The sequence below is a fragment of the Geotrypetes seraphini genome, chromosome 2, assembly GCF_902459505.1.
Source record: "Geotrypetes seraphini chromosome 2, aGeoSer1.1, whole genome shotgun sequence".
NCBI lineage: Eukaryota > Metazoa > Chordata > Amphibia > Gymnophiona > Dermophiidae > Geotrypetes > Geotrypetes seraphini.
Window position 1 is genome coordinate 93,927,509 of NC_047085.1, and position 27,700 is coordinate 93,955,208.

Genomic DNA, 27,700 nt, shown 5'->3' on the forward strand with positions numbered 1-27,700 from the left:
GTGATAACTACACTAGCAAAGAATCTCTGAAAAGAATTTGTTTGGCCTAGTCAGTTTAGCATTGACCATCCCTTTCTGCCTCAAATTCATAAATGGTATATTGCCAACTTTGTAGGAAGAAAATTCCAATTTTCTAAATTTGCATCTAACCATTAAATACTACCTCCTTAAAGAACTCCAGCATATGCTGTGCAAGTTCTGTGAGCCAGTGAGAAGCCAAAGCAGTGAACATCTGGAGGAATATGCTAGCACTTGTCTTTGGTGGCTCTAGTCTAAATTGATAATTATGGTGACCTGACACCCAAAAAAGAGTCTACTGAAAATGCATATAGATAAACAATTATCCACGCTGCATTTAATTTACTTATGTCCAAAGAACCCATTTCCACTTCTAAAAGTGTCTCAACACGTATGTGTATTTTAACTATCCTAATTATTGTTGAGAGGCCATAATTAGAAGCAATGATCACATTGTCAACAGTTAACCACCTAGGGTCCTGAGTTACTAACATGTGAGAAACAACTGTAAAAATTTGTGTGTCAGCCACATACAACAACAGCAAAGAATGTGCTTGTGTATTTATTGTTAACAAGCATATTTTACATATAATACTCATTCTGAAATAGCAATATAATGTGATTCATTTGAATTCCCTGGTCTTTATCTTCTGAAAAGTTCACAGAACATTTCAGCACTTAACAATAACAAAAGTCAAGATGAAGTCTAGCTGAAAATTAATATATTATTTCCCAAACACATGACATTTAAACTGTAGCTATTAAATATGAATTTTACTTAAAAGAAAGATGGTCTAATTTTTAGGGGTTTCTACTCTCAACCTTTCAAACATCTTTTGCAGATCAACCACTGAAAATGCCTAATGCTTAGCAAATCAATATTTTGTTAGTCTATGCATCCCATGTTGCTGAAACTCTATGGCATACAAACCTATATTTATCATTCTTTAGCTTCATATTTTCAAACATATTACTACAGCTGATGATGGAGTCAGAGGGCACCTTAAAAAGTTGCTGAAATCTGAGCCTCTGCTTGTTTTCTCAAGTCTTGGACAAACACAACTTTAGGGAAAGCTGAACACTGAATAAAGAAAGAGGAACTTGCATTTTCATCTTCCTTTCATCTTAGTCATTCACTCAACCATTCACTACTCCATTCAACAGAGCTTTTCATTATGCAAAAAAATGCTAATCCTGTTCCAACGCATTCACACTTGTATAAACCCCATCTCTATGACTGAAAAGCAATTATATCAGTTTACTTTTCCATCAAAAATAGGATTAATATTTCAATTGCAGGCCCTGCTTATTTTTTTATTTTTTGCTTCAAAAATACTACAGATTATTAGTTAATGCATATTTAAGAGCATACAATTATATCTATGTATATATTGTGTGTGTTAGTTAATGCATATTTAACAGCATACAATTATATCTATGTATATATATTTTCTGTGTGTGTGTTTGTGTGTGTGTGTGTGTGTGTGTGTGTGTGTGTAAGAGAAAGAGAGAGAGAGAGAGACTGTTAGCCAAAGGGAAAGAAAAAGAGCTTTTGGTTGCTGCGGAAACACTTCAATGACAGAACTGACCTTCCCTTTGCAAAGGCCTGAATAGAATAAGCCTCACTCTGGTCTATTAATCAGAAACAAATTATGAAAGAATGTGGCTGGACTGGTTGACACCATCCTATCTTAGCAGACTCAGTAACAGCCTAGTAACAATGTCCTCTTCATGGGTAATGAACAACCATGACAAATGGACCAGGAAAACTATTTATTTGCATATGCAAATTCTCACACAAGGGAAACATGTACAAACAAGTGTCATTGTAAAGTGGATTAGGCAAACAACACTTTCTTTTCAGGAAATTCTGTGGCCCAGAACATTAGTCAGCACAATTAAACCAGTCTCCATGACAACTAATGAAATTTCACCATAGTAGGAGTTAAATTAGATAGTTAGTTGTGTGTTTCCACAATCTAACATGAAATCCATTATTGTTTCTGAACAATGCAGCAATTGTGTCTGGCTGATCTTTGCTAGCTCAATAAGTTCCTAAGTTGGCAATTTACATATGTTAATATAATTAAGCACTAATTACATGAAAGTGTACAGATTCACATGAACTTTCCCTGGATGCTTCTCAGTTTGAACCTTGGCCAAGTCTTTTAACCCATTAAATAGTTATGGAGCAGGAAAGCTTTGCCTTGTGGGCACAGCCCCAAGGCAGGCACAGAAGCTCTTCATTTATAAACACTAAGCTTAACCTACCTGCTCTGATATCTTGAAAAGTATGTGTGTGTTTGTGTGTGTGTGTGTGAGCACACACGTGTGTGTGTGTGTGTGTGTGTGTGTGTGTGTGTGTGTGTGTTACTATAGGTGTTGTATAAGCAGGGCAAAAAAAAAAATGAAAGGGGAAAAGAGCAGATAATAACTAATGAGCTTTGCATAAATATATGCAGAGGTAATTGAGCAACGTTAATTACCGTGACAGCAGTTAATTGAATATAATTAGATATTTTAAGATGCTGAGAAAAGCACATCTAAGATTAATTTTATTGAGATTAATTGTAAATAAGAATAGATTAACTGCATTTTTTGAAAGGCAATATAAAAAGAACTTCACAGCTTAACTAAGAACGCAACAATCCGCACAAAAATTCCCACATTATGTCACACCTCAGAACCACCTCCTCAATAAACATTACTTTTTAAACCCAAATAGACAGGAATCTTGAAGAAAAACAAACAACTAGCAGAGATTAAGGAGTCCTTTGTCCATTTCATGTGCACTTCTTTTAGCAGACTAAATTAAGTGAGTCTGATGTACATTTTTCAGAAGGAACATTTTATACTGAATGGAAAAAATGTTCTATCACGTATGAAATTCATGCAGCTGTGAAGAACTTGGTCCAGATGGTCTAAGACTATAAAATACCACCAAATGACAGACACTAGGCCTTCACAAGATTATGTGATAAAGACACAAACTTCCATCTTAACCATTTTTTATTGTATATTATTTTAAAATCATGTCTTTATTTTGAAATTACAACTGATTATTAATGTCATCAATGAAAAGTCCAAAATAAACATTATAAAGACTAATAAAGTAAAAGGCCTATCCATTCATAAAACCACTATGCAGTCCATAGCATAGAACAAGGTGTTATTTGGTTACTTTAATGTTTAAATTTAAGATGGCACAATATAAAATAAAGATGTTTATTCACATTGCTGGTAGAAAATCCAAAACATCTATTGTCATAATAAACAGACACAGCTGTTTAATAAAATTAGTACAACACTGAGAAATGCTGAACAAAATCAGTAATAAGAATGGAGATTCAATTGATTTTGAAATAAATCAATAGGTGATTAACACAAATATTTCTAAAGCAGAACACAGATATATTACATAAACATACATATTATATTTTCAATACCTTTTAGCTCTTAATCGAACAGGGGATTTACAGTATTGAGCATGTTTCTATGCTGAATACCAGCATTTTTGAAATACCTTTAGTCTTATTATAAAGCAAATCCAGAACTGGTCTATGAAACAAGGCTAAGACAAGTCATTCTGCAGTGAAAGATTTTAAATCATCCAACCTCTTCTAATAGACTTGAGACTTATTGAGGTAGAAACCATAAAAAATGAAGAAGGGAAATTTAATCCCTGAAATATTGATTTGCACATTAATATCATATAGGCAGAGGGCAATTTGGCTTCATGGAAATGACACATTGTCGACCCTTGGTGAAGTCAGAGCCAATCTAACTGCTGAACATGTCTGAATCTCAAGAGTTATTAAGGGCTTCCCTTCTTGCCTTTATGACTTTTCTTCAGCCTACCAATGCAATCTTAAATGTATTATCTTTAAGAAATAATTGTAAAACCTCAGGGGTTTTCCAGTTAATGGAAGGGAGGCTAAACCACATCACATTCTGAAATGCAACATTAAACCCTTCCAATCAACAAAACCACCTCAATTCTCATCCATCCAGTGCAGGATCTAATATTGTTATTAGAGATAATCAAATTTCATTGTGTAAATTTAGGCTTATGGTTAGAATGGAAGCAGTAAATTCTGCAATATTAAACAGTGATTTTCCAGTCCCTTTAGACTGTATTTGCTGGTGCTTATTTCAAAATAACAGTCAAACTAAAAAAGGAAATCAAATGTGACCATACTCTAAAATGAGTCAGATATACACTATATTATCTGCAAAGGTCATCATTGTTTGTAACTGTGTCTATTTAATCATTTGAACTTTAAGGAATAATTAAGCAGTGCCAATGCATAAAAGCAACAGCAGGTACTCTTTACTGTGACTTACACAGATGGTTTATTTGACCTTTCTTTGTTCCTAGGATATGGGTTTCACTTTTGCAGATTTACGACTTTTCCTTACATTTCACTGACCCTGTGTTTATAATCATAAACAGGAAAACATACTGAGGAAGGCATGGCTCTTCTGAAGATATGGAAACCAGGTCTATTATAGAGTCACAATGATACATTCATTGTCTGAATCTCCAGCTCTTACTTTGCAAATATGAGAGGGGTAGGTGGTGAGGGAGAAAGAAGTAGAATCTCCGAATAATCCTGATGAAGCTCAGCACAGAGACCAGGTGCAGGAGGTTAAAACAGCTGGATTGTCATATTTTATTTGTCCCTGCCTTCCTACCGAATCAAACAGCAAACCAGTGAAAACTATCAGATATTCCCTCAAGGGTTTCTTTCTTACTTTTATTTTTAAAACTACTTTCGGTTTAACAGAAACACCCCTTGAGAGTCCAAAATATAGTCAATTTGAATAAACACTGATGAAGCTTTATTATGATGATTATTATTAAATCTTCTTGTACTCTCTCCTATCCTACAGTATATATTCATTTCCAAGAAAAAATGAACAATTATTTAAAAAATGAAAAAAAAAACCAACATATAAAGAGTCCGTTTTGGTTGTGTCGATTTTTTTCCCCAAGTAGTGTGGATGGCAATGAGAGTGTTACATACCCTGGCTGGGTTTGTGCACTGATCTCAATGGAAGCGATCGATGCCCCCATGTCACTGTCGTGTCCCAATCGCAAGCCAACTCTCTGCCTCAATCTAAGCAGCAGCAGCCGACACAAGCTCTGCCAACCTCTCTCCCCTCCCCCAACCCAGCCGGCGAGCTCCTGCTTTGCTGACCAGCTACACCAGACTTGGTGGGTTTTTTTTTTTTTTTTTTAAACATGGAGACGGTTTAATCAGAATAGTCAGAATAACAATTAAAAAAAACAACAACAAACCAACCATCACTACCACCACCCCAAAACAAACTGGATCGAAGCAGAAGGAAAGGCAACAGTCAGAGAACGGGATGGTCAGGCTTCTGGGGGAACTTCCCTCTTGGGCTAAATACAATCCAGCAGCGTCTTGAACATGAACCTGTCTCCGCGGTGTTTTTTTTGTTTTTTTTTTAATTATTATTATTATGATTTTATTTTTCCAGTTTTGATACGCTTTCCTCTCTCGGTTTAAAACCTCCGTTTACTAAAGGCTTTGGGACAGCGATGAGGTGTTTTATTCCCCCCCTCCCCCGGTAGACGTTGAAGCCAGCGAAGTGTCTCCTCTCTCGGCTGGACTCAGCCCCTTAAGCAGCCGAGCAGAGACAGAGAAAAAGACCCCGAACAGGTAACAAACGTCAAAGGCAAAAAATATTTTCCAAGGCAAATCACTGCCTACCTATAAAAAACAGTGTTTCATCAGGGGCTTTTTAATATTATTATTTTAAAAATAGCGTAGCATGTTTATCTATCATGTTTGCACTAGGCGTCTGGCTAGAAAAGGGTAGGAGTGGGATAAAGTGGGAATAAGCTACTGGTATTTATCGTGTTGTTGTGGGAAGACTAATGCACTTTTTTTTCACAGTCGTTCTCTAGACTGGTTATAAGGAAGCAGGGTAGAGAGAGCGAAAGAAAGGGGCACAAGGCAAAAGCGATCGCATTATATGTTGGGGAAGGGGAATAGAGGGTCCTGGTCACTTCAGTCCCTTCGCACCGGGAGAGCCGAGTCCGCTACAGCAGCAGCAGCTCGGCTAGAGAAAGTGACAGAGAAAGAAAACGCTCCTATCAGGTCCTTCACTACCTCTGACAAATACGGACAAAAGACAGTCAATTAACTTCCACTGAGATTAGGGAAAGCAGTTTTCGTTTTGCATTTCTACTACTGCTTGGCTCGTTTTCGCAATCCGATCTGTTAAGACTACGTGCGTTAAAAAAGTTGAAAGAAAAGGGTGCCACATGGAATGTATATCCTCAGTAATGTCCTGCACAAGAAAGCTGTCCTCATTTCCCTCCCCCCCCCCAATCCCAACCTCAACTTTATTTTTGTTTTCAAACTGTAAAAGTGTTTTGAGCAAAGGCTGACTTAATGACAGCCCTTCTGCCCTGACAGTTTACAGCTCCGAAAATTGCAAAGGGTCTAGGGTGGGGGGTGGGGGAGAGTTAACTCGGTCTGGAAAGGATCCGGCATATTATTGCAAAGTTATCGGCAAAATATGTAAAGGGGAGGGGGGCAGGGAAAAGAGAATACCCCACCGCTAAGAAATCAGTACACAGGATCTAAGATCTGGCAAGAAAGAAAGAGCGAGCGAGAGAGAGATGTCTAGGATCAGTGTACATAGGGATATGTGTGTGTGTGTGTATGTGTGTGTGTGTGTGTGTGTGTGGTGTGTGTATGTGTGTGTGTGTGCATGTGTGTGTGTGTGTGTGTGAGGGAGAGAGAGAGTGAGAGCGAGAGGGAGAGACAGAGCGAAATATCAAAGATTGTGCAAGATCAGCCTAGAAAGATAATCGATACCCGACCTAAATTTAACACAAACTACTCAATAAAAGTTAAAGAAAAAAAACTTACTTTCCATTTCCCCTCGCAGTTCCTACACTCGGTCTTCTTTTTCTGCCTTGCGCTTTTTTTTACTACAGCTGATCACATCCAGCAAACGAGAATGTTCATTAGCAACAACAAAAAAAATAATAATAAAAAATAATCCTCGAACTTTATTGGGTGAAAATAAAGATGATTGAGGAGAGTGGGGGCATCACGGAGCGGTCCTTGGGGTCCGGTTGTTGTTAAAGCATGTGCCGACCGCGGTCTCGCTGTTTGGTTGTGAAGGGGCTGGGAAAAGGAGGAAAGGAAATGAAAATCCGATATGTCTTTATTCTGCTAATTATTATCGTTTTAGCCCTGTTTAAAAAAAATGGCTGATTAAGTTGAGTGCGCATGTCTTTGTGTGTCTATTCCCGATATGCACTCTGGGAATGAGAGAGAGAGAGAGAGAGAGGGAGAGAGAGAGAGAGAGAGAGAGGTGTAATTAGTGAGGTGATCAACAGTCTCCAGATTGCAAATGACGCGCAGCCTGACTTAAAGCAGCCAAGGAAAGGGAAAGGGAGAGGGAGAGGGAACCACAACAATAATCAGAAGCATAATCAGAAGAAGCAAAGAGGAACCCAGGCACTCCAGCCTGAAGAATTAATTTAGTAATATACAGACTGTACATAAAATATGCAGTGTAAATGCAAAGTAGCTTGTGATGTTACATACATACACACACACACACACACACATCAAATATTTCAACAAATCCTGAACCATGCTTTACAAACACATGTAAATCAATTGACAGTGAATTAATTTTTAAAACAGATTTTTTTATGAGAATTTCGGTGAAAGCATGACTGGAATAGAATAAAGACACAGGAGCAAATAATGTCTAAGTAGGCGTGTGCACACCTATACATTCAATGTTTATACAAGCACACATATATAATGTTTGAATTTTATAATTGTATTTACTAAAGAGATTATGTGATAGGTGAAACAAAAGTGAGTATAGAATATCAGGGTGGCAATCAACAAGCGGAAGTAAATGTACACTAGGGGAAAGAATGTGTATTTATATTTTAACTTATTTACACTTATAGCGACCTTGACAGCAGACATGTATCTAATGCAATATTTTTTACTCATGATGTCTTGTTATACTATGAATACTGCAAATGTTTATAAATTTTTTGAAGGAAAGAAACATCACAGAGCTCCTTCCACACGGATTTATTTGTCTCACATATTTTATTCTGTAAAATCTCAGGTGATTGCATCTCATTTTAAAATCTAATTATCTTTATCTAATATTATAGTTGGAAACGTGAGTGACACATTCATTAAAAGATAATTAGCTAAAATCTAGGAATAGGCATACTTAACATACCCCCTATTGTGAAAATAAAAACAGAAATATTCAGCTAGGATCCAAATGCGCCACAGGAATCTGTGTAGATTTGTATCACAATATCTCAGAATGAGGAATGGTAGGAAAAAAGGGAAACTTTAGGGTATAGACAAGGGGTATTTACTATGTCAAAGAACCTAGGCAGGTGAACCATAACCTCGTGCAGGAGCTAACGTGCCTTTGAAGATCAGGATTCCTGAATACACGTCAAAATGTTGTCCAAGGCCTTAAATAGCTAATCCACCAAATGCCACAGAAAGGTTTTAGCACAGGCTCCCCAACCATCTCACTGATCTTAAGATAATAAGCAGATATTTCATATGAGCCCTAACTGAGCTGAATCGGACATATGAGGAAACCATACTGTAAATCCTGGAGTTCCTAGTTAGGGAAAACAAAATGCTTAGTTAAAATTAAAAGCCTTTGCACTCCTTAAAAAAAAAAAAAAAAAACAAGACGAGGAAGCAGATAGCCTAAGAGCAATTTTTTGTAAGTCTTTGGGAATTCCTGGCTGATAAAAAAAGAAGTAAAACGAGTATCCCCACAGGAAAGGTCACTTCCCCTGTTGAAGTACTCCAGTCCACACTCGAAAACCAGGAGCTTGCCACCAGCTAACAGCAAAGAAAACCTGAAGTGCCAAGTCCTTAAACTCTTTTGATTTTCAGTTTCTTTACTATTAGAAAGACAAATCAAAGCAACTGTCTTCCTCGAAGCAGGGATCATATTCTTTTCAGTATTTATAGCACTGAATAACTAGAGATTGTATCTATTCTAAATACTACTAGGGCCGGCCTAACGGTTTGGCTGTCGGTTCATCTATCCTTTTAGAAATGCTCAGTTTCTACAGAAAGCCAGTGGTATAATGTACCACTATGTATAAGAAATGATTAGGGGGTTCAAACAATAGTTTGAAGCAAAACACAGAATATTATTGCAGAGAATGAGAGAAAATTGTATTATAGAGACACTCAAGGTTTTAAACAAAATACAGAAGGCCATGGCAGATGGGTTAATGCCTATTTATGCGTAGTATAAAACTATGTTCCAAATATTTTTAAAGATAAAATATTTATACGCTACTAAACACATAAGTAGGAAAGAAAAGAAACATCGAGAAAGGGAAATATGTTACTTATGTGAAGAAAAATGTATTAATATAATGCAGAGGGATAGCTAATGGGGCCATAGTTTTAAGGTTAATTTTTCCTTTCTTATTGGCAGATTTCGCTGAAACATCAATAGTAAACAACCAGGCACAAGAGAAAAAAAGCAAATCAGTCAGGTCATTGTCATTCTTTTTAGGTGGTACTTTTCTTTATGTCTCACTTTCTCTTTTATCAAAGTATGCTTTCATTGTTATTGAATCACAGCCAACTGGACAAAAGGCAGAACAGGAATTGTGAACGGGTGATTCCATACTTCCAGTCCTTCCTCCTGCGAATATTTAATGCCCCTCCTAACCCTACTACTCTCTCTCTCTCTCTTTCCTAAAAAAACTGTAGCTATGGGGGGGGGGGGATTCATCTGGCTGTTTAAGAGTTAGAAGAAAATCAGGGATCTGCAAACATCTAGGAAAAATCGAAGAAGGTTAATGCGGAGAGTCGGGTTGGCAGATGTGATAAGAACGGAAAGGAGAGAGGAGACGAGAGGAATCCGAGTCCTGGGGAAAGAAGGAGGGGGAGTGGGAAACTGCATCGGCCATAGAAGTCCCGGAGGCTCTGGCCACTTACTCCCAGGGATGGATGGATAGAGAGATGCAAGCAGCTCCGCTACAGGTTTCTGCCTCACCGCTTTCCCCCCTGATTCTTCCTTCTCTTTCCTCCTTCTTCACTCATTCAGGTTTACACATCTTATGTTTCTTCTTTCTTAATATTTTTATTTCTGTCTCGCTCTTTGGTGCAAGCAAAAAAAAAAAAAAGACGCATTCATAACCTCTGATCCTTTCTTTTCTTATCTCTGTGGCCTCAGACCGAAAATTAACTCAAAAGTCAGCGTATCTGTTCTAAATCCAAACGGAAAGTAAGATTTAAGTCACCGAAAGGTTTTCACGGCAATTGAATGGCTCTGCATTTCAAACTACAAAAGGACTGACTTCCCCCTTTACTCCAGAGTCTCCTTCCTGGGGAAGATCACTTCTACTGGGGCCTTGCCATGGTTACTTTCAAGGAAAAGGTACATAAATTCCAAACAGGCTTAAATCGTTTTATAAAGGAAAGTCTTTCAAGAGCGATTTTGTTTCCGTAAATCTTCCGTGAGGACAGGCAAAAGACCTTATATTATTTAAAATACACTTTATTTTCTTTCTTTGTTGACTACATATATCCTTTACCATTTAAACACCACCTCTCTCCCCCTTCCCCCTTCTCCCTTTTCACCTCCTCCCTGGCCCCCAACACACACACCTCACAGCCCTAGGGAAAGAGAATTCGTGTCCTTTCACTGCCTTCTCTAAGTCTATAGATGAGCTCAGTTTGAAACGAGGTATTACAAGATTTCAGCGTTAGAGGCCCTTTATCTGAGCAGTACACACTTTCAGATCACCAGCCCCCCTCCTCCTTGGCTTTTTTTTTTTTTTTTTTTTTTTGTCTCTTCTCCCGTGGGCTATTTGACAAAGACACTATGTTAACTAACATTTTTTTTTTCTGTTTAACTCAGGAACTCATTTCAAAACACACTTAAAAATCTGATATGTGCCATTTTTAGGAGGTGAAAGAAGAAGGGGGAAGGGAGTTTGGGTTTAAGGCAAATTTGACAGTAAAATAAAAACACACAGTGTCGATTTTGTAACAAATACAGAGATCTGTCTTTCTTTTGGAAAGTTCCACTGCCAGACAAAATAAATTTATATAATAACATGTATATTCATTTAAAATAAATTGTTGCAACAAACAAGCAAAATGAATGTACTAAAATTATACATATTTGCAACATAATCATACAAAACAATGCAATCTCGTAGTAGGGAAGATGATCTGTTAAGGGAAAATATCCCGATGATTTTTTTTCCTTTCTTATTTTGGTTTATGGTGGGAGGAGAGGAGGGAATAGAGGAGTTTGGGGATTTGAAGTTTCAGAAAAGTCTTGATATAACTTCCCTTGTCTATTTCGAGAATCATTCCTTTGAAGTGATAAGTATAAACAGTCTTGATATTTTAAATCGTCCCTCCTGGAGATAGGCAAAGATAAAAGTGAATGAAAATAAAAAAGGCAAATGATCAAGTTAGGAAGAGAAAAGGAAAGAGAATGGAGGTGGGCATGCAAAAGGAAGAAGGGAACACAAGAGGAAACAAGAAAAAAAAAAAAAAAACAACCCAGAAAATGGCAGAGAATAGAAAGAGAGAAAGAAAAGGAAGGAAGGAGAGCCAGAAGCTAAGCGAGCCCAGCGCCCTCTGGGCTTTCAGAGGTCAGTGCTCTCAGTGACAGTCTTCTGACCTCCCTCCCCTCCCTGGCAGCCTCCCCAGTGTTTATAAACAAAATCACTTTACAGCAGACCCAAATAAAATCCAGTCCGCAAACTTCCTAGTCACTTTGCTGAAGGGTTTTCTACAAAATTAATAGGGGAAAACAACCGCTTTCCCAGACACAACCTTCAAAATTATCAAAGGAGCAGGCAAAAAGAGAAAGATACAATCAAATGTTCAATAGGTAAAACCAAGGGGAATTTTCCGAGAAGACCTCCCTAGAAAGACACTACTCCAACAAATCTGCGTTGAAATAACTAGAAAAATAAATTTTAAAACCTTATTAACTCAAGCGGATGCACGTACTACAAAGTTAAGATATTTATCCGAAAATACATCTCAAATGCAAATACAAAACATATCTTTCCTGTGCAGACACCATGATCAAATTATTTTTACCACAACAGTAATTAAAAGCATCAACAACTTTTTTTTTCCGCCAAAGATTCAAGTTTGGAAGAATATACCCGTAGATTTGACAGCCAAATGAAAACAATCACCACAAATGTTATAATAAAAAGTAAAACACACAAGGGGGGGAAAACTGTTTAAAGAAATCCTACATTAAAGGAGCAGTACATCTGACTTACACAATTGATAATTAAAACCAGCTTTAATTGCAAGGAAAGAGACAACAGAAGCTAAATGAATCAATATTTTCTTAGCAGATGCAGCCTGCTAAGGTACAAAAACTATATTTAAGCTTTAATGTTTAAAAGTAAAAAAATAAAATAAAATAAAATAAACAGGTCAGGAATTGATTAAGCAATCTAAGAATAACAACAACAATAAACACTCTTAACAATTGTAAAATTGTCTTTCCAAACGCTGAATTAAAAAGCATCTGTGGTGAAAAAAAAGTTAAAATAAATATACCTCAAGAGAAAAAAGATCATCTCCTTTTCTTCTTTGTCTATCAGTCTCCAGTTAAAGCATATGGAAAATGTTTTCAAAATGCCTAGATTTGGCACATTGTCATTGCAAAGAGAGGAGCGCAGTGATGCTGTTATAGAAAATGGGAAATAAATTCAGGATTGGGTGCTGCCTCCTTCAATGCGGATTTATCTAAGTTTAATTTAATATTCCGCAATCACTGTATGATCGCATATAATTCACGGAGATTTTTAAGGGCTTTGACTAAATATGCTTGACCACAACATCATGTCATCTAAATGCATTCAATTCAGGCTTTTACAAGTATTTGTTGTTTGTTTGCCATTAGTAGCAGTTTACCTTGCAAATGTAAATAAATAAATAAATAAATAAAAAAGATGAAATATTAGGTGTTAAAGGACCCCAGGTTCCAGGCAAGCACTAGCTTTATAAAAATCAGCCTGAACGTAAAATCAAAGGCACAAAATGGTTGTTTGTAGAACACTAAACCCTTAATCGATTTATTGGCATTTCGATCGATTAGATAAAGGGAAATCTATAGAAAGCATCAAATCATTTAAAATATCTCATTTATAAACAAAACTTTTCTGCAGAAAAAATAATTATCAAATGACTAACAGGACATTCTTCAGATATCAAATTACGATAATAAAATTATTTCCACATGGAAAGGGATAATGACAATGATGACAGTACTTATAATAATGAATAATTCAACAGCCCTTTTGACATGTATAGGAGAACCTGGTTCAAAAGGCAGCTTTTGAAGGGGCTAGTTTTGAAATCGTTTCAAAAATTAATTTGCTTTTTTTTAGAATTCATTTTTTTTCTTTTTCACTTTTTTTTTTTTTTTTTTTGTAAAAATGCCATGTCTGGAGCATATTTGTAGGGATAAATATGCAAATTTATTTATTGAATTTGTAAACAGATTTGTTTCTCCAGAACAGTTAGGACCTTTTTCTATAAGATATAGTCAACCTAATCTACCACGAAATTATATATGAAAAATATCTGCAAACATTAATAAATTTTTACCATTTATGTCAAACAGCACTATTTCTTTAGAGGAGAAGCTGCAATCTGTACTAATGCAGCCTTGAGAGCTTGTGGCATTCTGACTGCGTGAAGAGGAAGTGTTGCTGTAACGGGTATTATGTTTATTTGATAAAGAAAATCAATGAAAGTGGCTGTAAAGTAGTTAGTGAGGCGTGTGTTTGGGACTCGGGTTGAATAGTGACTCCAGCGGGCTGGTCGATGCTCTAAGAGCTCTGGAAATCTAACCTAACCCTCAGCCTGAACTGCTGCTCACTCACCACAGCACCTCCCCTCCATTCTCTCTCTCCTTTTCATTCTTTCCATCTCTTCTGCCATTCTTTTTCTCTCGGTCATTTCCTTATCCTTTTTTCTGTCTAAAGCTCCCTCTCCCCTTTGCTCTTTCTAATTCCTTCTTTCATCTTCTCCTTTGTCTCTCACGCCATAGCTCTCATTCTCATCAAGTCTCACCACTTGTCATAGCCTTTATTGTTTTCTTCCTTCTACAACTTTCTTTCACTAGCATTTTGCCTCTTGCGACATGTCCATTGCCTCCCTCCTTGCTTTTCTCTCTTATTGCTGTAACTGCTCTCCAGGGCTGCCATCCATCCCACTGTCTCTCACACTTTCTCTCCCCTGCCTTAGATTAGTCTCGCTCCCTCCCCCGCCCCACACTGACTTTTTCATGCTTATCATCTTTGCTCACCTCTCAGCACTGTTTTCTCTCAGCCTTCACATTTTCAGCGCCCCCCCCCCCGACCCTTTTTCTTTTGGCTCACCTATCTGGCTTGCTACATTCTCACCTTCAACGGGCTCTAGCTCATCCTGCTGTAGAGCATATTAACATGATGCATAGTTATCTTATTTTTGTTCTTGGTGTTCCCACGTAAATACCAACACACGAAAATTATTTTCATTTTCGCATAAGGTTAGACATGACTACTGAATTGCATTTCACTTTTCTGAGAGACTTTTCCACGCTTTGAATTCTTTTCCTGCACGCTTCCATTTATTATTTTCGACTATTTTTTTTTTCTCATGCTATAGTATGATTATGATTATTATGTGGGTTTTGAATAGTGAACCGTATTTTTTGGTGTGCGCTCTAACCTTTGGTCAAGACGCATGAGGCACGTTTTCTTTCTGCAGGAGGTTGAACCCTCTCCCATTCTGGCGTGAATCCGTTCATCAAGGCGTCCCTTAAATACGCCTCCAGGGTCTCATCTTCAGTCAAAAGGCCAAGACAGAGCAGTCGAAGCCTCCTTTGCCGCAGCCCACTAGAGACCGGGACCCGGCGGGGCGCGATGCATTGCTCCAAGTGGGTGGACGGGAGAGGTACCTAGAAGGCTTTACGACCATTTCTCTCAAGGAACTAGAGCTGGCACGCTCCCTTGAAATTAGTTATCTTTGTAACCTTTTAACTCCCCCCCCCCCCTCCAACAGGTAGCATCTTAAACAGTGCCAGTACAAATAATAAGAAAACTTTCAAAAATCACGTTTCCCCCTCCTCCCCTGACCTCTATTGGAATCCACCTGTCCACCACAGTCCATCTTCCCAAACTTGTTATTGGCTTCGGGTGTACTCTGGTGGAGATCGGGGGAAATGGTAGGAAATCACATCTGGCTCTTCATTTAAATTATGGTGGCTATAGGCGCGCAGGTGATAATTCTCGTGTTCTCAAGTACTTTTCCAAATGTTATGCGCTCCCAGCTCCCTTCCCCGGGCGGCACTTGCAGGTTTCTCCAGCTCCTGCTCCCCCACCACATTTTGCCCGGACCCGCCAACGTTTACAGTGAAGAGAGTAAAAACCGTTGGTTCCACTAAGGCGGGAATGGCAAGGCTATGCTAAGGATTGGCCTGATAGCAACCAATCACACGCTGCCGAGCGCACGAGCTGCGCAGCCTCGTTTGGGCCCCATTCTTTGGGATCAGCGCGTGCGAGGCAGGTGGTGAACTGTGTTTTGTTTTGTTTTTTTTAACTGTGTCCTAGGAGCAGCAATATTGTAAAGTGAAGCGTGGGGCCGGGGGTAGGGGGAGGTGGAGGTTCAGAACTGGTTGGAACTCGAGAGTGAGGTCAAATGTGTTCGGCACGTTTCTTCAAAGCGTGTGCAAAGGCGGTAGCACAAGGGGTAAAAATTATTCCCGATGGCGTTCCGCAAGCAAAATCCGATTCATTTTATTTATCTTGAACGTTTGTTTGTAGTAATACGCTAGTCGAGTAAGTTCTTTAAAAAGTCCCTTGAAAGTTCTCGGATACCTTACATTTGGACCTTCGATTGACCACGGTTAACGTTTTGTTATTCAAACATCATGCACTGACACCTTGCTGTTAGATGCCGCTGAAAAGTTCTCAGCCCAATCAACAAAGTTGGAGCATTCTTCATTGAAGGCTATCGGGAAAATGCAGAAGGGATGGGGGGGAGGGGGGGAAGAAGAAAATATCTGGACTAAATGTATAGTCCTTGATAGAGACTGCCCCAACTTTGTTGGTTGGGCTAACTTTTCAGTGGCAACCATAGCAATGAGGCTTTTGATCTGTTGATAAAGTCAGGCAATCAGATACTGAAAGAAAAATTTTTGCATCCATGATGTAATTGCAAGATGTACCACACAGTGCTTTGTTACTCTATGAGCATCCTAACAAAAAGAGCTTTATAGCCTAGGCTAGGTGCTGGAATACATAACTTCATATGTCATCATATGTGTACAGAAAAAGGTCTTGTTGTCCAAGTTCAAATTTTTCCAGGACACTTGATTTCTTTTAAGTTACTGGAGAAAGAAACTGTTACTTTGCACATTCTTAAAACAAGATGTTACATCTCTATGCATATGCACCCAGAAAGGTCTCAGTATAAATTATGAGGTTTCTTAAAATGTGCTGCAGAACACCACACCTGAAAACAGAAAATCTATTGGGACACATGACTGCAGATAAGCAGTTGAATTAGCACACCTTAGAAGCTTGAGAATAATGCCAACCTCCAATCTGCTGGTACTTTTAGTTTCTAACAATTTATTATTATTCCAATTTAATTGTAATTTTAACCTTTCTTAATTGGTTGTACCTTTCTAATGATTCCCTTCTACCTATCTTACATGAAAGGTACATCAAATCCTATTCTAAATGCAATATCACCTTGGTGAAATCTAAATTTTCTTTCTTATAACAAAGTTCCTTATCTTCAGGACAGTTGCAATTTCACCTAGTGTTTCCTTACCTGCCTTCATAGGAGAGCTAGGTTGTGGGAACTGAATAGTATGAGAAGTGAGAGAATGGAACATTAAAAAAAAAGGTTGTAACCTTGATGATGGCTCACAAGTTTGAAACTTATGCTAGATCAACCATTGTTCTGTGTACTTTTGAACCAAGAAACTAATATATTTGACATTTTCCTTTATTTGCAGGGTCAGTTTCCCAAAACTTTCTAATTGGATGGTTGTGTTTTCTTTCTTTATAATGGAGCATGCATCCTTGAAAATAATAGACCCAAATCAAGTCAAACATTTATAGTAAGGAAAAGTGGTGCTAAGCCAAAGAGTTGTCAAATAATGGCTAAAATCTGAAAATTTAAACCAGATTCAGATAGAGTGTGTTTCTCAAATGTAGCAGCAGTTCAGAATCTCACATTGCAAGCTCTGTCAGTAATCTCACAAATGATAGTCCTTACTTTCTCAGAAACAAATGTAATTTCTGTGTCTAAGTAGGTTTTAAATATGATTGCAATAAGGGAAGTAAAAATGCCAAGAAAATTCAGTCTATATTCTCTAATAGGTGAAAACCATACACTGCAGCTGCAGTGTGTTGATTTAAAAAAAAAAAAAAAAAGATTAACTTTTGTTAATTTTAAAAAGAGAGCTAAAATTAGACAAGAAATATAAATTATCTTCACCTTCAGTGCTAAAGTAAACCTTTATGGTATGTGTTTGTTGTATCAATTACCTATGAAAATGCTTATGTATATAAAGTTTACAGGTCCACTAACCACATCTATAGTCCCTTAGCCAAGCTAATCTAACAAGAAAAGACATGCCATATAAAACTGAGCTACCATTTAAGTCAAAGATCTGAATTGTTTACAAAAATCAGCACTAAAAGATTACACCCTTTGCATGGTGCCCATGGGTGTCCCATGCTAAAATAGTGGTATCTAGAGATAGCTTTGCAATAAGAAAAGAAAATACATCCTATTATGATACGATCTCCAGTGTTTAGTTTTAGATGTGCACCATATTTTGCTCTACTGTTTTGATAATATGAATGCACTCAAGAATCAAATATATGATAGGATATGATGGTGAACTACTTTGTTTTTGTTTTTGATTAGAAAATGCATGCACTTACGTATAAACTATCAATTTGAAAACCACTCAATCCCATCTGGAACTCAGCTTCATAAAAGTACAATGTTAATATTCATGTATTTTCAGTGTGCAGCTTAGTACATTGTTGCATGGATTTAGAGTGTCCAGGGGGAAAGCAATGTATACAGAGACATGTGTTTCACTGTTTAATACTGTATCACTAATTGTCTTAAACAGTTGTTCCACAGTGATTATTTTGAAAGAAAATTAGGCAGATTTAAATGCTTGAAAATCTGTGAACACTGTAATTAGCTATAATGGCCTGCATTCTTGAATATCTATTTATCTAAGATAAAAGTAAAATAGGCATAATCATACTCTGTGTAATAATAATAACCTGATTTTTAATAACTTAGCTATAGTTCATTTTTTTTTCTTAGTAGTTCAAGACAAGTGCATTTATGTGCCATAGGTATTTCTCTTTCCCTGAAGGGCTTATGTTCTGATTCTCATTGACATTGTAGACACAGCAGTTCTTGAAAGATGTGGTCCTTTCCCGTTCAACAACTTTGAACAAATTAAAATTGTTGGTAGCACGAATAGCCAGAATCCTGTTATACACACACAGTGTGTTATATGCTGTTTAATAGACAAGACCTGTATGTGGAATTATCAAAGGTGCATCATTTTAACTTTGTGCAGCATCTTTATATTTTATAATCATTACTGTACATACATAAAGCAGATTATTTTTACCATTAATAACTCAGATTTTCCTTGAGCAGTGCTCTACATTTGAGATTTCCCCTATACTTAAAAATTTTAAATAAACACAAGCATATTGCTATGATAATCTATAAACTTATTTTTTAAATTGAAAACTTAAGTCTTGTTTAAAAGTAACTCCCTTTTAGCATGCTGACAAGTTTGTGCAACAGGTTCTTTCAGTTAATTATTAAAGTCAAGTAACAAACATTGCATACTATACAAACCATTATGGTGCCTTCTTATATAATTATATGTGTAGCCAAATAATGTAGACTATGTAATTGTATAGATACACAACTGTGTACATTCTTAAAATATGATTATGACCTTCACATTTTCACTTTTAAATACATATAAAATGCTTTAATGAACAATTATGCTACATTGCTACTTTACTGAAATATAAAATTAAGGCTCCTGGTTGATCTTCTGTGTGAAGATACTGTGTTTCTAGGGAGTTCATTCATGACCTTACCTGAGTAAGTACTTTAACGTAAAGTATGAGATGCACCTAGAGGGGTAATACATTGAGTATAATAGGAAGACAGTTAATAACCTTTTTTCATCCTCATGCACTATCAATCATGGCTGTCACCAGTCTGCTGAATCAAAGTAAAAGTGTTCTTCACAGATGACTGATTAGAAACGCAAAATCACAAGATCCATCTTCATGGTCACTTTTATTATAGTCATTTTTAAACTGACAGCAACCTGCTCAGTTTCAGCAGACTGGGCATCACAAATAGTGTCACTCAGTTCAGCTAAGCATGAGAAGATGCTGGTTGGATTATACTTAAAAAATAATTAGGCCCAAAGTCTTTTGTAGCATCAAGAAAGGAATTTTCTTAGGTTCATTGTTCTGTCAGCTCTAGATTTCTACCTTTATATGAAGTAGTATAATTAAACATAATACTGGTCATTGTTTTTACTAATCAAGTGATGTCTACTCACAGTTTTGTAAATAAGCAAACTGCAATGAAATGCATATATCATATTCTTATAAAATTTACTTTGAAATAATATCTTATAAGAATACATATTAGAGTTCATCTGTCAGAAATTGTGCTAGATTTATCAGTGAAAGCATGCTTATTATTTTCAATGAAGAAAACATAGCACAAAATTTTAATAAATAAGCCTTATTATCTTGTTCATGAAATATTTATGTTAGTTTTAGACCTTTTAAGCATGAAATATGATAATGGATTCAATATATGAAATCTTTTTTTCTTTGCAATTATGTGACTTGTCCACATAATCTAAAACATCCAGGACTAAAATATCAGTCCAACAGCTCAAGTTTGAAACATGATTAACCCAAACCTTAGAAGAAACGACTTGGATTCTCTCTACTGTTCTGCTATTGCCCAAGTAGGTTATAGTGTGACCAGCGAATGCCACTTCATGTTTCTCAAAATGTATAGTAGAAAGTAATGTAAGCAAAATAATTAATGTATTAAAGATTACGGGCCCATATTTAAACCTCCCCCCCCCCCCCCACTCGCTCCTTTTACTAAGCCACGGTAGAAGTTTCTACCATGACCCAGAAGGTTAAATGCTCTGATGCTGCTCCAATGCTCCATAGAACCCTCCCCCCCCCACCTTGGATGTTTTAGATTATGTGGACAAGTCACATAATTGGTTGTGAAGGGAGGTACACATATACACAAATATTCTTAAATAAAGATAACTGGTACACCTGGCTCAAATTGCAAAGCACATTTCATTCTCAAAAGATGCATATTTTGGGAAAATAAGCATTTTATCAGCTATCTTGTAAATGTATAAAATAAGATAATGCATAGAAAACACTATAAGCTCCTTTTATGAAGGCGCGTTAGGGCCTTAACATGCAGAATAGTGCGCGCTAAAATGCCACGTGTGCTAGCTGCTACCACTTCCTCTTGAGCAGGCGGTAGTGTTTCAGCTAGCGTGCGCTAATCTGGTGTGTGTGCTAAAAATGCTAGCACACCTTCGTAAAAGGAGCCCTATAATTGCAGACACTATCATTAAAAAAATAAAAGAAACAACTCGACTAGGAACACATTTAAAAGGTCCCTCTTCCACCCTCCAAAAAAAGTACAGCTGTTTCATGTGCTGTAAGATTCTCTCTCCAGAAGACCTACAATTTTAACCCCCCTTTCTGAAGCCACGTTAGGATTTTTTATCGCCGGTTGCAGCAATAAAAGGTCTGACAGTCATAGAAATTCTATGACCACTGCGGCCTGTGATGAAAAAAAACCCCTAATGCGGCTTCATAAAAGGGGGGATGGGGTTATTTTGTAAATACCAGCATATATTATATTTAAACTATATCAATTAATTTAACATATTTGATAATTATAGAATAGTCAGCTAATATTAAGCATATTTCTACATTATTTCTTTCCAAATAAAGGGCTACTTTTACAAATCCGCGGTAGTGGCTGCTGCTGCGGTAATCGGTCTGACCTCCCATAGGGATTTAATAGGCATTGAAGCATTTGCCACGTAGCAGCCACTACCGCTGCTTTGTAAAAGGGGAGGGGGGGGGGGGAAACAGAGCAATCATATTGTGCTAATAGATATTTTAATTACTGCAGAAAGAACTACACCATGTAGGGAACTCCGGTCCGCGAGAGCCATATTCCAGTCGGGTTTTCAGGATTTCCCCAATGAATATGCATTGAAAGCAGTGCGTGCAAATAGATCTCATGCATATTCATTGGGGAAATCCTGAAAACCCGACTGGAATATGGCTCTCGAGGACCGGAGTTCCCTACCCCTGAACTACACAAAAATGTATAGCAAGTTTTTAAGTAAATTGTGCACACTACCTTAAATAAGCATACTTAGCTTTATTTTGATAGTGCTAGGTGAATAATGGATTGAATTACTTACCATTAAAGCCAACATGTTTAATGATTCTTGTTTTAAGGCTTACCCCCTGTTTTAACTAAGGTGTGCTAACCCAGGGATCTCAAAGTCCCTCCTTGAGGGCCGCAATCCGGTCGGGTTTTCAGGATTTCCCCAATGAATATGCATTGAAAGCAGTGCATGCACATAGATTTCATGCATATTCATTGGGGAAATCCTGAAAACCCAACTGGATTGCGGCCCTCAAGGAGGGACTTTGAGACCCCTGTGCTAACCGATTAGTGCACGCTAATCGAATTAGCGTGTCCATAGACTAACATGTAAATGTTAGCGTTTAGCATGTGTTAATTCGATTAGTGCGCTAATCGGTTAGAGCACCTTAGTAAAAGAGGGCCTTAGTTTAAAATAAATTTAAGAATTCATATGTTATGAACTTTGTTTCTAAAAAAAAATTTCAATATGTGTTAGTTTATCTAACCTGAAAATCAAAAGGATTAGACACTGTATTTCAGAATTCTTTAGGGCACTAGAAGATAAAAAGTGACAATAGCTTCTCCACTGAAGTATAAAACATGACACAAAAAGTGAAACTGAAGGACACAATTTGCTGCAATATTAATGGTAAGTTTATAAGTGCAACCCATTAATGCATAAAGTATAAATACATAGTATACTGTAGAAAACTGATAGAAAATGATGTACAATAAACATCACTTTAAGGATTTCTTTTTCTACTTGCATTTATAACTGAGCATATATTTAGTCTATAGAAAATAATCTTCCACTCCTTAAGCAACAAATATATCACAGCAGACATAGTACAAGCAATCAGAATTCCCATACCACACCTGCCTTTGTGTTGCCTGAATGTGCCATTTTAGTCTTTACTGCTTATATTTTTTCTTTAGTGTCTTTGAACGGTTCTCCGTAAAACCTTAGTGTGGGGAAAAGGAAGCTCTGTATCAGTCTATGAGAAATGAGTTAGAAAATGTATGAGGAAGTGAGACTGGTCATCTTTCAGTGTCTTTTCTACCTGGGGTTCAGAGCTTGAGCTCCCCCTCAGTGATCTGCAGAGGGAAGAAAAGCAGGAAGCAAAGGTCATGCTAAATGAATCATGCATCCCACTATTCAAAATTGCTGTAGAACTCTGTATTCATTATTAGGTGAACAAAATTTGCTTATCGACTCAGTAATGCTGGATATGTGTTGTGGGGTTTGTTTGTTTTTTAGCACATCTTATATTGTCTGGGTCTGGCACTAAAAAGAAGTTTTTATACTGTAAATATAAAAGAAAACTGACTCATTGAAAAAAAAAAAGTTACATAAAGTACAATCATTATCTGGGTAACATTTTTTATCATCACGGGTTTCAGCTGTAATGTTGTCGTTCTATAATTTGTTCATTTTCAAAACAGATTTTGTAATTTGTTTTGGGTTAAGTAGTGGATTAATATAGCTACCACACTATTGAAAGCTGTTCATGCATTATAGTGTTCATCTAGTGAAAGATATCAATGTTTTGTTTTTTTGTTTTTTTATTGTTGACCTTTATGTTCATGTATAATCAGTTTTGGAATTGAATGGTACATCTCTGTTTTCCCTAAAGGAGAGCCCGAGAGCCCTCGTCTCGATGGGCGGCTGTAACGTGGAAAAGGAGGGCCCGCGTTGCCTCCCATGGAGACGAGCGCACCATGCGAGTGGGCGGGTTTAGGAGGGCAGGAGGCAGCTTAGTGGTAGGCGAGTTTTTCCCGCCACGGGGCTGCTTCCTAATAGGCGAGGCGCAGGGCTAACGGCTGGGCGGAGCATATAAAGCCGGGACCTCGAAGGAATCGGCATCTTCCTGTGTCCTTCGAAAGCCAGGACCTCGGAGGACTCGGCATCTTCCTGGGTCCTCCGAGGCGGCTTTTTTCTGCCCACCCTCCCACCCCTTTTTTGTCTGGTTCGGTAGGTTACCGAGTTTGGGTTGGCGGTTATCCCGAGCTACGATATGGTGGAGCTCATCAGGAAATGAGCGGGGATGGCAGGGAGCCGTGCCCGGGTTCTGATGCCTCTGGTTAAAGGGGCATGTTGGGACATGCCACCCTCCAGACCCTTGATGGCATGGAAGTGTTGGGGGTCGAATATTATTGGTAATGGTTTAAGGTGCAGCTCGGGAACTGTTTTGTTATGTGAGTGTTAAATTAATTGTGTGTTAATAAACAGAGCTGCAGCTATTTATCCATCAGCGAACGTGGTTTGGTTACTGGAGGGGAGTTTATGTGTTGGTGGGGTGGGGGAGGGAGAGCGGGCCAATACATATCCCGCTGTTAATGCTTTTATGATGTTTTTCTTCATAAATAAGGCTTCTAATAAAGCATTCCCAATGGCAAATTTTGAGGCTTCAAACTCCAAAAATGGTCCTTCCTTCACTTATTTGAGGATGTCATCTGGCTGCTGCTTTCAAAGCCAAAATGACATAAAAGAGTAAGACCTATCTGTTTTTCCCTCTGCATATCTCAATCATACAGTATTCCCTTCATCTGGACTCCTTTTACTCTTTCTGTAAGTTGAAAATATATTCATATTTCCAAGTTTTTTCTTCCCTGGAGTAGTTATTAGAAACAAACTAAGTTGATCAGTCCCTATTGTCAGACTTTTAAATTTATTCCCATTTACTAACTTTCAACTGCTTTTGCTCCAGTCATACTCAGAATTCACCATTACTAATATAGGAACAATACAACAGTACTTTGATGCCCTTAGATCAGGGTTGTGAAAGTCCCTCCTCGAGGGCCGCAAATCCAGTCGGGTTTTCAGGATTTCTGCAATGAATATGCATGAGATCTATTAGCATACAATGAAAGCAGTGCATGCAAATATATCTCATGCATATTCATTGGGGAAATCTTGAAAACCCAACTGGATTGTGGCCCTTGAGGAAGGACTTTTGACACCCCTGCCTTAGATCCATAATACTGGAACTGGGAGCACAATAGATGACTTGAAACATGAAAGACCAGAAGGGATTTAATGATGTTTTAATATCAATGGTCAACTAGGTTGTTATAGCTATACTGTATAGCAGTGTTGTTCAACATCAGTCTTTGAGGGCTGTAATCCAGTTGGGTTTTCAGGATTTCCCCAATGAATTTGCATGACATCTATTTTCATGCACTGCATCCATTGTATGCAAATAGATCTCATGCATATTCATTTAGGAAATCCTGAATCCCAATCTGGTGAGAGCTGAGGTTGAACACCCCTGCTATAAAGCATCTATCTAGTACTACTATATGCAAAGTGGTTCATGCAGTGTTTTAATACTTATAGACTACTGTTCACCTCATGATTCTCAAACTGTATTTAGTAATCTTTTCTTTAAAAAAACAAACAACCCAGCAACAACAAAAGAGATGACATTTAATGATTATTGACATCTGGTCTGTATGAATTAGCTTTCTTCTTAAAATATCATGCTATAGATGTGATTGGAAGAGTGGGTTTGTTGTTTGTTTGTTTTTTGTCATTTGCTAAGTAAAGTGATTGCAAAGATGATTACTGTAATCATTTAGAAAAGTTGGTCTATTTCTCTTTGATTCCAGATGTATATGATCTTATAATAATCTTTTATCCCATGCTATAAATCTTACACAAAAATTCCAGCTACTTTAGCATGGCTGCATATATTACCAAGGTTCAAAATAGACTGTGCGTTCAATTTTTATTGATATGAGTACATTATTACCAAACACCACATTTACATATTTGAATTTGGTTTTCAAATGTTGCTATAGCTGTACCATGCTGTACTGTTATCTTTAATAGAAAGCCAATCTTTTTGGAATTCTGTAATATTTCATAGAAGACAAATGAACACAAAAGACAGTGCTCCAATGCTGAGTTTTTTTTCCTCACAGTAAAATCAAACAAGTGGGTTTATCAGGCTTTTTTCCTATATGTGACCTTAGAAATATTTTTATAGTTAGTTGCTCTGAGCCTCTGTTTCCATCCGCATAAAGTATTAGATTTTGCCTTTTTGTAAACTGTTCCTTTGAAGGGTATCTTACTTTAATTCACTTTGGCAAACGAAACACTCAGGTTCAATCTAGGGACCTCCTTCCAACATAATTTAGCTAGACCTTTTCTAAGTAAGGGTTTTCTGGTTTTCATTTTCACTTCATATTCTCAAATAAAAGATCCTTTGTTGTCTACCATTTGATTGGGTCTAATGAAAAACACTCCTTTTTAACTTAACAGTATTTCCCTTTCAATTTATTATATTTAAGGACACTGTCAAAAATTGTGCATTTAATCTTAGGATTTTATAGTTGAAATGAGATTACAATCATATGGTTCACTAAGGTGATGTAGAAAGTGTACTGAGGAGATTTCTAAAATAAAATGAAAGTGAAAATCTCACTCCCATTTTAATAGGAAACTATATACTATAGTTAATGTACAGATTGGGTATGGTACTTGACTTTAAAGACTTGCATGTGACAGGGTGCTAAACAGTGGAATTGTGTAGTATTGACTAAATGAGGTGCACTGATTTGTACTGAGGCTAATATCTTCTTTAAACAATTCCGTGTAAATTGTGCGTATAAAGTCATTGGAAGCTATTTCTCAGTACAGCCTCACTGGCCAGCTACCTGCTGGAGTGAGGAAGGTAATCAATAGAAGGAAATAGAGCTGCACATGAGACCGGGAAGCTTCAGAGCAGTTAGTGCTGATAAAAGTAGATGATGCCAATATTTGGGAATAACACAACACAGGGGATAATAGACAAAAGGGAAGTGCATATGTTGTAGAGTGCTCAAATAGGGACAGAATTAATACATAAGTGGCAGACGTTACCCCAGGCTGCAAAAGACATTATTTATTTCAGTTATTTCTAAATTTCACGTGAAGTAGTACTGACTGGTTATCAAACTAAGGGCCTCTTTCACAGAATCATGATAGTGGGTCCTGTGCCATGTGGGAATCACTACTGTGGCTTTGTAAAAGGGGCCCTAAATATAATATCTGAAGTGTTTGGCAGGGATTGCTTAAAAATATTGAAATACAAATTCATTTCAACATCCTACCTTCACTAATGATGACTATGGGAACACATGCATTCTGCTAAGAAACAACACGTATGGTGGAGTTTGACTTACTAAAATCAAATCCCTGAAAATAATGAAGTACCAAATCAATTGTAAATTAAGCCCTCACTATTTGAAGCAGAAATTAGAAAAGAAAGAATAGAAAAGAAAACAATTTGGCAATATGTTTGCTATGGATGATTCTACATTCTCAGATATGTAAGAATTCTTTAGTCCTTTCTGTGATCAAAACAGGCAAATCAAATCTGATATGTTCATAGCATAGTAACATGGTTTAGGTTTTATTATATTTTTCTGTCTGTTGTATTCTGATTGGTAGAGAAATGATGGCATAGTTTTGCTAATTTTATAGTGGAATCGGTTTTCTCCTGGCTGTCATGCAATGCATATTTGTTCTTATGTGCTGATCTTTCTGGTGATGTATTATGACATAGTCTGTCAACATGAACAGATATGTGAAAGGGAGATTGGGTGACTGAGAAATGCAACTAGTGTGTGCTTCCTCCTGAATTTTAAGCATACCATAAGGTTAGGAAATAGTGAATAAAATGAACATAAAGATGCTATTTTCTTGATAGAATCTAAACACAAATAAAACATGTGGGGTATTCAAACATACATGAGAGTACAGAAAGCTCTTATATAGCCCAATATAATTATAATGTTAAAGCAAGCCTTTACAGGGTGCAAAAACATTTTTAAAAATTTCATTCAGAAAAGAGAAAGCAAATGATTGCCTGGTTATTAGTTTTAGCAATTTTTTATTCAAAATTAAACAATTTCCACTATCAATACCTTCAATCTGTTTTTCCTTTCTCACAGCAAGCTTTTTCTTGAAGGTTATATTATTATTTTTATCTTTGTTTCTGCTGTTTTGGTGATTGTATTTCTTGATTTTTTTGTGTATGTTTTATTGTACCCCGCACAGAATTGTGGAATGCTGTGGGTAATAATTTTTTTAATAAATAAATAAACTCAGTCTTCGGGACAAAACCAGC

At 37.1% G+C, this 27,700-nt stretch overlaps 1 protein-coding gene across 2 annotated transcripts in view; it reads right to left on the reverse strand.

Moving 5' to 3' along the window:
• Positions 1–27,700, reverse strand: part of ZFHX4 (zinc finger homeobox 4) — a 568,535-nt gene that overhangs the window by 504,253 nt on the left and 36,582 nt on the right. The window contains exon 1 of one of the 2 annotated variants that reach the window (XM_033933304.1): positions 6,927–7,253. The exons of the other annotated variant lie outside the window; for it this stretch is intronic. The gene's annotated coding sequence lies outside the window, so the exon portion shown is untranslated. Of the gene's footprint in view, positions 1–6,926; positions 7,254–27,700 lie in introns of those variants that run through there. 2 annotated transcript variants of the gene reach the window in all.